The following is a 15,425-nucleotide window of genomic DNA, read 5'->3' on the forward strand; positions in this document are numbered from 1 at the left end:
CTGCGCGCGGGCAGCCGGTGGGACCCCACGCACAGCCACACGCGGCACACAGCCAGGCGCCCCGGGACGGGCCCGGGGCGGACCGGTCGCCAGGCCCCCTTCTCGGGGGGCCAGGCGTGCCGGCGGCGTACCTCCGCGGCAGGACCCGGCCAGGGACCCTGCAGCGGGCGATCGGGGGTCTGATCTTGTGGGGGGACGAAGGGGAAGCAGAGCTCACCCTGCGACGGCCCCAGCCGCGTCCCTGGGAAGCCCCAGGGCGATTGACGATCGAGCGACCCTCTGACAGGCGCAGCCCCGAGAGGACCCCGGGGCCGCAAGGTGCGTTCGAAGTGTCGATGATCAATGTGTCCTGCAATTCACACTAATTCTCGCAGCTAGCTGTGTTCTTCATCGACGCGCGAGCCGAGTGATCCACCGCCAAGAGTCACAGGCAACTTTTCGAAAACGCTCGCCCACCTGCGGGTGCAAGAGAGGCAGGGGGAAGGCGATGCCGTCCGTGCGCCCGCCGCCCACGCGGCAAGACGGCTCGGGCACCCCGTTCAAGGCTTCCCCTCTGGGAGTCAGACAGCACCGTCGGGACAAAAAAAACATTGCCAGGCGCTCGGCCTGGGAGCTCGCCCCCTCCCACCCACCCGGGGGTGAGGGAGGGGGCTCCCGGAGCGACAGGGGCAGGCAGGCCCGCAGCCGCCGGTCCCTCCCGGGGTAACCCAGGAGGGACCACGCGAGTCTTCAAACCCCTCAGCCCGGCCACTTGGGACCGGGTCGGACCGGGTACCTGGCAACGAGGGAGGGTCGCTCCACCTGCACATCAGCCGTCCATCGCCAGGCGGCCCAAGCCGTGCCAGCAGGCTGGCGATCAGCCCACCACCACCCTCGCCTGGTTCGGAGGCGCCGGAAGGGAAGAGCCAGGCGGTTCCCCATCCTGCACGCCTCTCACCTAGAGGAGCCGAGGTCCCCTCGCAGGCCCTCGGCCCCTTCTCTTCCAGGCCGCCCTGATCCGCGAGAAGGGCCGCTCCTCGGTCGCCTGGAACCCGGTCAGATCGGGCCGGGTCTCGGGACACCTGGAGAGCCCAGCCGGCACCAGGGCCTTTTCGAGGGAGGGGTGGTGCCAGCCAGGGATGCACTGCCATTCGGTTTTTCCCCCTCACCGCTGTGGCGGAGGTCATGCCGGGTGAGCTTAGGTTCCGTCTTAGAGAGGGAAAGGGGATGGGGGCCGCCCCCCGTGCCCGGTCCCTCGCCCATCGGTCGGGCATTCCCCGGGGGAAGGGGCCCGCCGAAGTCACGGTCCTCACCCGAGCGCCCCATGCGGCCGTGGACCACTCCGCAGGGCCGGGCCCTATGCCTACGGTGCGTGCTCACAGGAGGTGGGCCGAGGGCTTTGGGCTGGTGCCGTCGGTCGCTCGGGCCGCTCCGCCGTTAATGATCCTTCCGCAGGTTCACCTACGGAAACCTTGTTACGACTTTTACTTCCTCTAGATAGTCAAGTTTGATCGTCTTCTCGGCGCTCCGCCAGGGCCGTTGCCGACCCCGGCGGGGCCGATCCAAGGACCTCACTAAACCATCCAATCGGTAGTAGCGACAGGCGGTGTGTACAAAGGGCAGGGACTTAATCAACGCGAGCTTATGACCTGCACTTACTGAGAATTCCTCGTTCATGGGAAATAATTGCAATCCCCAGTCCCCATCACGAGGGTTACCCGCACCTGTCGGCGAAGGGTAGACACACGCTGATCCGTTCAGTGTAGCGAGTGTGCAGCACCGGACATCTAAGAGCATCACAGACCTGTTTTTGCTCGATCTCGTGTGGCTGAACGCCACTTGTCCCTCTAAGAAGTTGGATGCCGACCGCTGGGGGTCGTGTAACTAGTTAGCATGGAGGCGTCTCATTCGTTATCGGAATTAACCAGACAAATCGCTCCACCAACTAAGAACGGCCATGCACCACCACCCACAGAATCGAGAAAGAGCTATCAATCGGTCAATCCTTTCCGTGTCCGGGCTGGGTGAGGTTTCCCGTGTTGAGTCAAATTAAGCCGCAGGCTCCACTCCTGGTGGTGCTTGTAGGAGAGTAGGGTCTGCTTTCTATGTTCACCCCCACTTTATGCTTTTGCTTCACTGGTTTTCGACTTAGATGTGGCTGTGGGCCTGCCAATCAGACCCACAGCCCAGCTGTTCTCTCTCTAAATTTATACTATGTACTTTAGGTGCATAACCCAATTGGTTAGGATCACCTTATTGGCCCCCTGTACAGTGTACCTTAGGTACCCAGGGCATAGGTGTACCCTAGGCCTACCAGGGGCTGCAGCATGTATTGTGCCACCCCTGGCCTGGCCTTCCATTATGACACAACTGGCTGATCACTCAGCTGGGGCAAGGTCGTGTAATCATTCCTTGCTTAGGTGTAGTATTCCTATACCTACCTTATATATAGACACATGTGTACCTATCAGCCACTCCTATGGCAGGCCTTAACAATCCTGGAGGCAGAGTGCTTGGTAACATGTGAGATGGTGCTCTAGCATGAGCTGAGCCTGTCTGCAGCTTTCGGAACCATGTCCTTATAGCTGTTCTATGATATAGCCTACCATATACTCTTAAAGTACCTTATAATCTTAAACGGTTATGGTAACTATGGTTTGGCTTTATCAAAATATGTCGTGTAAGGTGTCTAACACTTTGGAATAATACCCTCATACCATTTCTGGCAATGAGGATATTATTCCTCCCTTCTAGAGGGAGAAGACATGTTGAAACCTACTTACCCGGTTAAAGTTAACCAGAGCCCCAGCATCACAAAATGGATGCTGCTGCCACAGACACACGTCTGACCTCCTGCTGCTGGGAGCCCTTCCAGCGAGGGAGGCTTGGACAATAGGTTTCCTGCCTTGGGAGGTGCGAGCACCACCCCAGACAGGACTTAGTGTATTGGGGCAGGGTGGGATGAAAGAAACTAGACACTGCCTGGGGCACACAAGGTGTCCCATGCATAGTCCAGTTTAAACCGGCGCTGGGGCACTCCAGCCCCAGCTCTGGCGCGAAACTGGACAAAGGAAAGGGGGTGTAACCACTCCCCTTCCTGGTCCCACCCATAGGAGGGACCTTGCAGGTAGCCCAGCCCACTAGCCCAGTATATCAGTAGGTAGCTGAGCCCTGCTAAATTAGATTAACCTGAATCTGCAACTTGAACAGAAATTCTGGACCTTCGACATTCGACCTCAGGAAGAAGACTGAAGAAATCTCCCTTGTGGCCAAGGAGTGACCACCCTGGGCAACCAGGCACCATCCAGCGACCGCTGCTTGCTTTGCGACTGATCCTACGAGGGACGACTGCAGAGACTGACCAGCGCCAAGACTTCCAGACACCTCTGACCCAGATCCACATCTACAGCGAAGCTGAGACCCGTGGAGGCGACGAGGGACGTGGGACCGGCGACTTGGGAAAAGTGGCTAGTACCTGACTAGCGCGACTTCTGAGGCTTCCTCGAGGCTGTGCTTGGGGAATTGAGAAGCCCCCATCCCGAGCACCATCTGCAAAGAAGATCAGCTCCCCACACTTCACGTGTTCTGCATGGGGCCCTTCTGCACCTGAGTTGCTCGACGTGTTGTCCTGTTGCTGGCCCGTTGGCTAGTGACCTCTGCGACGACGAACCTTTGTTTTCACCTTGCTGGTCCGGCTCCTCCAGACTGGCACCCGCTCCTCTGTGAAAGAGAAGCACCCCAGACCTTCCTGGTCTGCACCAGAAGCAAGTCCTCCATCCTGCGTGGGTTCCGCTTGCCAAGGCTTGTTGGGTCCTAACTCGACATCGACGCCGCCGACAGCAAGAGCCTTCGTGGGACAGCTCACCTCCTGGTCCTGGTCATCCTCGACGTCTCCTGGTACCCGTGGCTGCTGCAACAAGCTTCACCTCTTCCCCTGCATCTTCACGATATCGCCTGGTTCCTTCCCGGCTCCTGGCTGGTGACCTAGACTCTGTCCCTTCTGCTTGCAGGTATCCTTCCTTCTTGATTCCATCCTTGGGATCCACCGGACACTCTTCACTGACTGCCTGTCAGCAACTTTCCTTCAGGCATCCATAGGAGTCAACGACGAAACCCGACGCAAGTTCACAGCTATGGACCCGCAGCCCGTGGGCTAGGTAACTTGAGTACTCCGGTGATCACAATCAGAATCAGAATAAATTTTTATTGTTTGGTTAATAAAAACCATAACAATATAACATTTATTAACAGTGCATAATACCAATAAAATCAGTTAAAAAGTATTATAAAACAAGTGCTTTATCATTAAGTTTTAAGCCGTTTCCTTGTACGAATAGTCGATATATCAGTGAATTTAGGCTGTTACCTGAAATTAGTTCTGAAGTGCCATCGTGCTAATAACTTAATGTTAAAACATACACGTTTGCAATTTGATTATGAGTAATGTAAATTATGTGCAAAAAAAATTTTAAGTTTAAAAGCATTTCTGAACAACAGCAGCAGGGTGAACGAACGCGTACATTGTTTGTTCAATGAGGCTTTCTTGTGACTGAAAATAAGTCCTTAAGGTCTGATTAAGACGGATCAGTATCTCCTTCATGGTGTGGTGAAACGTTGATGCTTTTTTGGACAGTTACCAAGTTTTTTAGCCGTTTATGTTCAGCAATCGTTAAAAATTTTGCTAGGCGGCAATTTAACTGAGTATTTTCTGAATTAAAACATGCTAGTACCGCTTGTCTCCTTGTTCGGATACCCATAGTGTTAAATACGTTTTTTAGGAGTTTCTGCCGGTCTTGGGCCATATTTTTGCATAGGCAGATTAAGTGTAAAATGTCACCTTGCTTGGCTTTGCACAGGCTACAGGAGTCTTGACCTATCCGCCGTTGCCATGGCGGAAGATGTTGGGCACAAGGCAGAACTCCCAGTCTGAACCTCATAAAGCTCAGTTTTGCTGCTTTAGAGTACCCCTGATTGAAATATGACTGTGGGGTCAGAGACTTATATGTGTTCAGAGTCATCCAGGCATGGGCTCTTTTAGAGAAGGTTGCCTTGTCTTCAATCAATGACGCTTGTTTAATGACCTTCCAGGCTAGTTTTTTAAAAGCGTAGTATCCAATTTGGGCGTCCCAGAGTTCCTGTAGTTTAGTGTATTCCAGGGCTGCCTGGAGATAAGCTCTTGCTTGGGACGTGTCTCTGTTTTGCAGTTCTTGCCACAGCAAATTGTTGAGCATGTGGGACCGAGAGCTTTTGATCTTAAACCAACAGATGATGTATGCTCCTTGTCTGGCAAGATCTTGTCGCAAAAGCCCGAACTCCAACCTAACCTGGGCTGGAGAGGTGTAGTTCGGAAGACAAAACATTTGTTTGTAGGCTTGAACCTGAAGGTTGTCTAATTGCTTAGCGTCTCTGCCCCGCATTGCTTCACTGCCATATGCAGTTGTGGGAAGAAGTTTCGCCTGGGCTACCCTTAGTAAGGGGGTCAGGAGCGGCCCCGTAAGTTTGTGCGCAAGATTTTTCAGAGTTATGGCCATTAGCAAGCCCTTTCTTTTTTCCTCCTTCATCTGGGATTTAAACAGGCCTCCTTTATCGATTATTACTCCAAAGTATCTATATTCGTCTGCCGCATCAATTTTTTTATTACCGAAGAACCAATTCCTCTGGCGTGTCATTTTGTTTTTTTGGATTGTCATCGTCCGTGTTTTTTGCAGGTTTATCTTTAGATTATTTTTTACAGCGTAGTTCTGCATTACCGTCAGGAGGTTCTGTAGACCGACGTGCGTGTGACTAAGCAAGACTACGTCGTCTGCGTACATAAGGTTGGACAGTACAGTCCCACCTAACCGCGGGGAATGAGAGTTACAGGCGTTAAGTACTTTTGGCAGATCAGCCAGATATAGATTAAACAGGGTTGGTGCTAGCACACAACCCTGTTTCAGGCCTTTTGAGGTGTAAATTTTCTTGGAGATGTGACTACCATCGCCTAGTTTCACCTGCACCCAGGTATTTGTGTGTAAAAGTTTCAGCATGTTTACCGTAGGTGCTGGTGCACCCCATTGCTCCAGTTTCCTCCACAGTCTGACTCTGTCCACGCTGTCGAATGCAGCACTAAAATCAATGTAGCACAGGTGTAATGGTTGCTTGGAGGTTTTGGCTGCGTCGATTATTAGAGATATTGTAAGGATATTGGTGGTGGTGCTTGTTGATTTACGGAACCCAGTCTGATTCCACGGTATAATAGAACTAGCCTCTGCCCAGTTTGTTAGTTCTTCAAGTATTGTGCCTGAAAAGTATTTTGCCTCATTGTCAATCAGAGCTATTAGACGATAATTATTGGGATCAGCCTTGTCCCCTTTTTTATGGATTGGTGGTATGATTGACCCTTTCCAAAGTTCTGGTATTTTTTTCCAGTTTCCTGATGTCCGTGAATAAAGATTGAAAAATAACCACCCAGGCATCAGGGTTGGCTTTGTAAAGTGCCGGAGGAATGCCATTTGGGCCTGGTGCTCCTTCTCTTCTTCCTTTTGCGATTTGTTTCCTTATTGTTTCCAGGGGATGATGGCTAGCGACACCTGATTGGCTGTTTTCGTTGTCTCCGAGATCTAGGTTACTTGGGTAGGTTGAGGTCTGGCTGATATGTGCTTGTGGCAAAAAAGAGCTTATTTGATAATTGCCAGGTGTTTCAGCAGGGATGTTAAAATGGCTTGACAGGTAGTTTGTCCATGTTGATTCTGTTATGTTTGACCCAATTCCGGTGTGATATGGACGGATGATTCCGTTAACTGTTTTCCAGAAGCGACTACTATTGTTGCATTTTAAATCATATAGTAATTTTGCCCAGTGGTCATTCTCAGAATCTCTTATGATGTGCCATTTGAGTTTCTTCAATTTTGCCCTTTGCTCTTTTAGGTTTGTTCGAAGAAAAGTGTTCCACGGTGATCACAAGGCTATTGACTATCCTAGGGACTAGTTTCCAAGTCTCGACTTCCTAGCTATTCCAGAAGTGTCCTAAAACTGTTAAATTCTAATAACTTCTATTTCTATTGACTTTTACGCATTACGCGTGAGTGTTTCCACTCTGCACCTGAATCCCGTGGGCCTCCCACTTCCTAACCTTTGGTAGTATAGTGTAGCCCCAGCGATTCCCTTGGCCTAGGCCTATCCTGTGTTCGTGACAGTGGTTCTTATACCACTTACTTAGTATATGGTTTGCGTGGCCCCTATGGCCTAACTGTATTACTTACCTGTGTGACTTAATGTATGCTTAAATAAGACTGTGTTGTACTTACCTCGAATCTCATAAAGAGTGCTGAGGGTTTGACTAGAATAAATACATTCTATTTTTATATATATCTGTTGTGGTGTCCTTTCATTTGGTATTCAAGGGATTACATATGGTATAACAGCTGGCTTCACATGCCATACAGAGTTTAGCCTAAGACTGCTCTTGTCCATGCTACCACTAGCATAGCTGGTCTATAAGGTTGACTTTACAACCAATCACCATAAGGGTTGTTTGGACTGATACAAGGTGTACACTAGAATTAGTGACATCATATATCAGGCCAACTTCTCACATTGGTGAGCAGCGGTTGGGATCTGAGCTTGCTGTTGTAATACCATTGTAATCTTGAGATACTAAATTGAAAGATCACATAGATATTGTTAGGTACATATAACATAGATTATAAATACTTAAGTCCTACTGGACTTAGTGGTTGTAGGTTGAAGGGCCTAGCACACCCTGACTACAACTACTAGAGAGGTTTAGTAGATACAACTAGTGTAGGTAGGTGCGCACACCACACCCTCACTAGATCATGTCTCTGAGAGGAGATCAAGTTGATTCTCTCTCAGAAGGGGTAGATCCTAGAAAGATCCCCCTAGATATGATACCCTAACTTTTCAGGAGATGAGACAATTGTGTACCTCCAGAAAGTTAAAACAGGGTTCAAACCCTACCCTCATTCAGCTAGTGGAGATCCTAGAGGAGTATGATGCTCGTAGGGCCTCCCAGGCTAGTACCCTAGGTACAGGTGAGGGTCTACCCACTACAGATGAGTCAGATGGGACTTCAGAAGATGAGGTAGACAGCCAGGTCCAAGTTGGGAGACTTAGCCAGGCTAACTTAAGCCTACATGGGAGTCTGACTGGGGTCCCCCCGTTCAGACCCTCAAGTGGGCTTAACCAGAGAAGCAGGAGAGACAGATCCCCTTCAAGGGAATCTATCCACTCCCATGTCTCTAATAGCTCCCATGTCTCTAATAGCTCCAATGCCTCTTCTCACAGTGGAATGACTTCTCCACAGAGAAAAGAGCATCAGGTCAGAATGAGGGAAGCCAATCTGAGGATTGAGAGGGAAGAACTTGCCCTTGCCAAGGAGAAGCTTGCTCTGGCCAGAGAGCAGAAATTAAGTGGGTTAGATCCCACTGGTGGCAGCAATATCCCTAAGGATAGAGACAGGACCTATGATAATAGAAACCTGAGCAAGATTGTCCCTCCCTACAAGTGTGGGGATGACATCCACAAATGGATAACTGCTTTGGAGAGGGCTTGCAAAGTACAGCAGGTACCCCAAAGTCAGTGGGCAGGTATCTTGTGGCTCTCCTTCTCTGAGAAAGGTAGAGACAAGCTCCTCACAGTTAGTGATGAGGATGCTGACAATTACACTGTCCTGAAGAGTGCTCTGATTGATGGGTTTGGCCTAACCACTGAACAATACAGGTTGTTGTCTAGGGATACCCAGAAGACACAGACTCAGGACTGGACTGACTTTGTAGTTTGTGCCACTAAGGCTCTGTAAGGCTGGTTATTGGGTAGTAAGGTTAAGGACTATACAGGATTGTATAATTTGATCATGAGAGAACAAATCCTTAATAACTGTCAAAACCAGCTGTTGCATCAACACTTGATTGACTCTGACCTAACTTCTCCCCAGGAATTGGGAAAGAAGGCAGATAGGTGGGTCAGGACTAGAGTTAAGCAGAAAAACCAGAACCAGGGCGGTGATCAGGAAAAGGCAGACCAGAAGGGTAATGATCAGAAACAAAACGACCAGAAGTCTTCACCAGGCCCCCAAAAGGCTCAGGGGGAGGGTGGTTCCAAAAAGGATAAGAAGAAAGATGGCCAAAAGAAACCATGGTGCAACTATTGTAAGTCAAACTCACATTGGTTTAGTGAGTGCACCAAAAAGGATAAGCCCCCAGCCACCATTGCCCCTAAGGCAACTGTACCCCCTAGTCCAGCTGTAAGTGGTGGTTCCCAGCAAAAGGGTGTAGTAGGGTTAACCCTGGGAACTGAGGAGGATTCTGGCCTAGTCAGGATACCTACTCAGGCTGTTCTGATCTGTGATGGGGACATAGCTTTGTCTTCTACTGTGGGTCCCAGTAACCTGGGCAAGTACAGGCAGACTCCTTTTATCAATCATAGAATGGCTCAGGCCTACAGGGACACTGGGGCTAGTGTCACAATGGTGACACCTGCCTTTGTGGACCCTGGACAGATCATGCTAGGTGAGAATTACCTAGTGACCAACGCTAGCAATGCCACTACTTCCCATAGTGTGGCAATTGTTAACTTCTCCTGGGGAGGGGTAACTGGCCTCAAGAAAGTTGTGGTAAGTTCAGACCTTCCTGTAGAGTGTCTGTTGGGAAATGACCTTGAAACTTCAGTTTGGTCTGAAGTGGAGTATAGGACCCATGCAGAAATGCTTGGGATAGATGCACATGTCCTTGCTGTGACCAGGTCACAGGCCAAAAAGTGTAACACTGAACAAGTGCTGGATCCTGGGACAATGGACCAGACACAACCCAAGAGAAAGAGCAGTAGGGTCAAGGCTGTGCCTTCCCCCCTGCCTCAGGTGGGGGATCAGCCCTCACAGGAGGATGATTCTGAGAGCCCTGAAGGAACTGTCCTAGAAGAACTTGAACCTGATCATGTTGAGTTTCTTGGGACAGGGGGACCTTCAAGAGCAGATCTGAGGCAGGCACAATTAGACTGTCCTTCTCTTGAACCCCTCAGACAGCAGGCTGCTGCTGAGGCTGCAGGGAATGCTCAAGGTACCCATAGAGTGTATTGGGATGAAGGGCTACTGTACACAGAGGCTAGAGACCCCAAGCCTGGTTCGTCCAGGAAGTTGGTCATACCATTGAGTTTCAGAGGCTTCCTTCTTACCTTGGCCCATGATATTCCCCTTGCAGGACAATTAGGCCAGAACAAGACTTGGGACAGGCTTGTCCCTCACTTTCACTGGCCTCATATGTCAGAAGACACCAAGGAGTTTTGTCGCTCCTGTGTCACCTGCCAAGCCAGTGGCAAATCAGGTGGCACCACAAAGGCCCCCCTCATACCACTACTTGTGGTGGGGGTTCCCTTTGAGAGAGTGGGGATAGACATTGTAGGACCAATGGACCCACAAACAGCATCTGGGCACAGATTCATACTGGTGATAGTGGACCATGCCACCAGGTATCTAGAAGCTATACCCCTAAGGACCACAACAGCTCCTGTTGTGGCAAGGGCCCTACTTGGAGTATTCTCCAGAGTGGGCTTTCCAAAGGAGGTTATTTCTGACAGAGGTGCCAACTTCATGTCAGGATATTTAACTGCAATGTGGAAGGAGTGTGGTGTGAACTACAAGTTCACTACACCCTATCACCCACAGTGCAATGGGCTTGTGGAGAGATTCAACAAGACCCTAAAAGGGATGATAAAAGGTTTACCAGACAAGCTTAGGCGAAGATGGGACATCCTTTTACCCTTCCTTCTGTTTGCTTACAGAGAGGTCCCACAAAAGGGGGTTGGCTACAGCCCTTTTGAGCTTTGTTTGGGCATCCGGTAAGGGGACCCCTGTGTTTAGTAAGGGAAGGATGGGAGAGACCTCTCAGACAACCCAAACTGGACATAGTGGATTATGTACTTGGCCTCCGCTCCAGGATGGCAGAGTATATGAAGAAGGCTTCTAAAAACCTTGAGGCAAGCCAAGAACTCCAAACAGCTTGGCATGACCAAAAGGCTGTGCTGACTGTGTACCAGCCAGGGCAGAAAGTGTGGGTGTTGGAGCCAGTGGCCCCAGCAGCACTCCAAGACAAATGGTCTGGACCCCACACTATTGTTGAGAAAAGGGAGAAGTCACCTACTGCCCCACAGGGTGCTTCATGTCAACAGATTGAAGGCATATGTTGACAGGGCAGACATGGGCTTACTCATGGCAACAGATGAGGGGCAGGAGGAAGAGAGCGACCCTCTCCCAGACCTGTTGACTCAGAACCCTGATGATGGCTCAGTTGATGGTGTGGTCTTTTCTGACAGCCTCACTGATCATCAGCAACAGGACTGCAGACAAGTTCTGCAATCCTACAGACATATGTTCTCTCTGACCCCAAGTCAGACAAACTGGTGCACCCATGAGGTGGACACTGGTGACAGTCTGCCTGTGAAGAGTAAAATCTACAGGCAACCTGACCATGTCAGGGACTGCATAAAAGTTGAGGTACAAGAGATGTTGGAGCTGGGAATCATTGAACCTTCAGAGAGCCCTTGGGCTAGTCCTGTAGTTCTTGTGCCAAAACCTCACACCCAAGATGGTAAGAGAGAGATGAGGTTTTGCGTGGATTACAGAGATCTCAATGCTGTCACTAGGACAGATGCCCACCCAATACCTAGGGCAGATGAGCTCATTGACAGATTGGCAGCTGCCAAGTTTTTGAGTACATTTGACCTGACAGCAGGCTACTGGCAAATCAGACTAGCTGAGAATGCAAAGGACAAAACTGCTTTCTCGACCCCAGGAGGACATTATCAATTTGTGGTAATGCCCTTTGGTTTGAAGAATGCACCTGCCACTTTCCAAAGGTTGGTGAATCAAGTCCTTACAGGCCTGGATGACTACTGTGCAGCTTATCTTGATGATATTGCTGTCTTTAGCTCCACCTGGGAGGATCACCTGGTCCACCTGAGGAATGTTTTAGAGGCCCTGCAAAAGGCAGGCCTCACTATCAAGGCCACTAAGTGCCAGATAGGGCAGAGCAAGGTTGTATACCTGGGCCACCTAGTCGGTGGGGGTCAGGTTCAACCACTGGAGAGCAAGATCCAGACCATAAAGAACTGGACTCCTCCAATTACCCAGACTCAGGTCAGAGCTTTCTTGGGCCTGACTGGGTACTACAGAAAGTTTATTAAGAACTATGGGTCCATTGTGACACCACTTAATGACTTGACCTCTAAGAAGATGCCAAAGAAAGTTCAGTGGACAGTGAGCTGTCAAAAAGCATTTGATGACCTGAAGCAGGCCATGTGCAGTGCACCTATTCTGAAAAGTCCAGACTACTCTAAAGAGTTCATAGTCCAGACAGATGCTTCTGAGTTGGGTGTGGGAGCTGTTCTTTCACAACTGAATGTAGATGGTCAAGACCAGCCCATTGCTTTTATTAGTAGAAGGCTGACCCCTAGAGAGAAACGTTGGTCAGCTATTGAGAGGGAGGCCTTTGCTGTGGTTTGGGCCCTGAAGAAGCTGAGGCCATACTTGTTTGGCACTCACTTCAAGATTCAGACAGACCATAAGCCCCTCTTGTGGCTAAATCAGATGAAGGGTGAAAATCCCAAACTTCTTAGGTGGTCCATTTCCCTACAGGGGATGGACTTCACAGTGGAACATAGACCTGGGACTGACCATGCCAATGCAGATGGACTCTCCAGATATTTCCACTTAGAAAATGAAGACTCAACTGGTCAAGGTTAGTTTAATGTCCCTAAGTTTGGGGGGGGGGGGTTGTGTAGGAGAGTAGGGTCTGCTTTCTATGTTCACCCCCACTTTTTGCTTTTGCTTCACTGGTTTTCGACTTAGATGTGGCTGTGGGCCTGCCAATCAGACCCACAGCCCAGCTGTTCTCTCTCTAAATGTATACTATGTACTTTAGGTGCATAACCCAATTGGTTAGGATCACCTTATTGGCCCCCTGTACAGTGTACCTTAGGTACCCAGGGCATAGGTGTACCCTAGGCCTACCAGGGGCTGCAGCATGTATTGTGCCACCCCTGGCCTGGCCTTCCATTATGACACAACTGGCTGATCACTCAGCTGGGGCAAGGTCGTGTAATCACTCCTTGCTTAGGTGTAGTATTCCTATACCTACCTTATAGATAGACACATGTGTACCTATCAGCCACTCCTATGGCAGGCCTTAACAATCCTGGAGGCAGAGTGCTTGGTAACATGTGAGATGGTGCTCTAGCATGAGCTGAGCCTGTCTGCAGCTTTCGGAACCATGTCCTTTTAGCTGTTCTATGATATAGCCTACCATATACTCTTAAAGTACCTTATAATCTTAAACGGTTATGGTAAGTATGGTTTGGCTTTATCAAAACATGTCGTGTAAGGTGTCTAACACTTTGAAATAATACCCCCATACCATTTCTGGCAATGAGGATATTATTCCTACCTTCTAGAGGGAGAAGACATGTTGAAACCTACTTTACCGGTTAAAGTTAACCAGAGCCCCAGCATCACAAAATGGATGCTGCTGCCACAGACACAAGTCTGACCTCCTGCTGCTGGGAGCCCGTCCAGCGAGGGAGGATTGGACAATAGGTTTCCTGCCTTGGGAGGTGCGAGCACCACCCCAGACAGGACTTAGTGTATTGGGGCAGGGAGGGATGAAAGAAACTAGACACTGCCTGGGGCACACAAGGTGTCCCATGCATAGTCCAGTTCAAACCGGCGCTGGGGCACTCCAGCCCCAGCTCTGGCGCGAAACTGGACAAAGGAAAGGGGGTGTAACCACTCCCCTTCCTGGTCCCACCCATGGGAGGGACCTTGCAGGTAGCCCAGCCCACTAGCCCAGTATATCAGTAGGTAGCTGAGCCCTGCTAAATTAGATTAACCTGAATCTGCAACTTGAACAGAAACTCTGGACCTTCGATATTCGACCTCAGGAAGAAGACTGAAGAATCTCCCTTGTGGCCAAGGAGTGACCACCCTGGGCAACCAGGCACCATCCAGCGACCGCTGCTTGCTTTGCGACTGATCCTACGAGCGACGACTGCAGAGACTGACCAGCGCCGAGACTTCCAGACACCTCTGACCCAGATCCACATCTACAGCGAAGCTGAGACCCGTGGAGGCGATGAGGGACGTGGGACCGGCGACTTGGGAAAAGTGGCTAGTGCCTGACTAGCGCGACTTCTGAGGCTTCCTCGAGGCTGTGCTTGGGGAATTGAGAAGCCCCCATCCCGAGCACCATCGGCAAAGAAGATCAGCTCCCCACACTTCACGTGTTCTGCGTGGGGCCCTTCTGCACCTGAGTTGCTCGACGTGTTGTCCGGTTGCTGGCCCGTTGGCTAGTGACCTCTGCGACGACGAACCTTTGTTTTCACCTTGCTGGTCCGGCTCCTCCAGACATGCACCCGCTCCTCTGTGAAAGAGAAGCACCCCAGACCTTCCTGGTCTGCACCAGAAGCAAGTCCTCCATCCTGCGTGGGTTCCGCTTGCCAAGGCTTGTTGGGTCCTAACTCGACATCGACGCCGCCGACAGCAGGAGCCTTCGTGGGACAGCTCACCTCCTGGTCCTGGTCGTCCTCGACGTCTCCTGGTACCCGTGGCTGCTGCGACAAGCTTCACCTCTTCACCTGCATCTTCACGACATCGCCTGGTTCCTTCCCGGCTCCTGGCTGGTGACCTAGACTCTGTCCCTTCTGCTTGCAGGTATCCTTCCTTCTTGATGCCATCCTTGGGATCCACCGGACACTCTTCACTGACTGCCTGTCAGCAACTTTCCTTCAGGCATCCATAGGAGTCAACGACGAAACCCGACGCAAGTTCACACCTATGCACCCGCAGCCCGTGGGCTAGGTAACTTGAGTACTCCGGTGCTCACAAGGGTATTGACTATCCTAGGGTCCAGTTTCCAAGTCTCGACTTCCTAGCTATTCCAGAAGTGTCCTAAAACTGTTAAATTCTAATAACTTCTATTTCTATCGACTTTTACGCATTACGCGTGAGTGTTTCCACTCTGCACTTGAATCCCGTGGGCCTCCCACTTCCTAACCTTTGGTAGTATAGTGTAGCCCCAGCGATTCCCTAGGCCTAGGCCTATCCTGTGTTCGTGACAGTGGTTCTTATACCACTTACCTAGTATATGGTTTGCGTGGCCCCTAGGGCCTAACTGTATTACTTACCTGTGTGACTTAATGTATGCTTAAATAAGACTGTGTTGTACTTACCTCGAATCTCATAAAGAGTGCTGAGGGTTTGACTAGAATAAATACATTCTAATTTTATATATATCTGTTGTGGTGTCCTTTCATTTGGTATTCAAGGGATTACATATGGTATAACAGCTGGCTTCACATGCCATACAGAGTTTAGCCTAAGACTGCTCTTGTCCATGCTACCACTAGCATAGCTGGTCTATAAGGTTGACTTTACAACCAATCACCATAAGGGTTGTTTG

At 50.3% G+C, this 15,425-nt stretch overlaps 1 non-coding gene across 1 annotated transcript; it reads right to left on the reverse strand.

The window, feature by feature from the left end:
• Positions 1–272: 272 nt before the first annotated feature.
• Positions 273–426, reverse strand: LOC146812551 (5.8S ribosomal RNA). Its single transcript, XR_014967323.1, has one exon. It is a non-coding gene; the product is annotated as a 5.8S ribosomal RNA (ribosomal RNA).
• Positions 427–15,425: the final 14,999 nt, after the last annotated feature.

This window comes from Triturus cristatus, chromosome 7 (genome assembly GCF_964204655.1).
Source record: "Triturus cristatus chromosome 7, aTriCri1.1, whole genome shotgun sequence".
NCBI classification, from domain to species: Eukaryota; Metazoa; Chordata; class Amphibia; order Caudata; family Salamandridae; genus Triturus; species Triturus cristatus.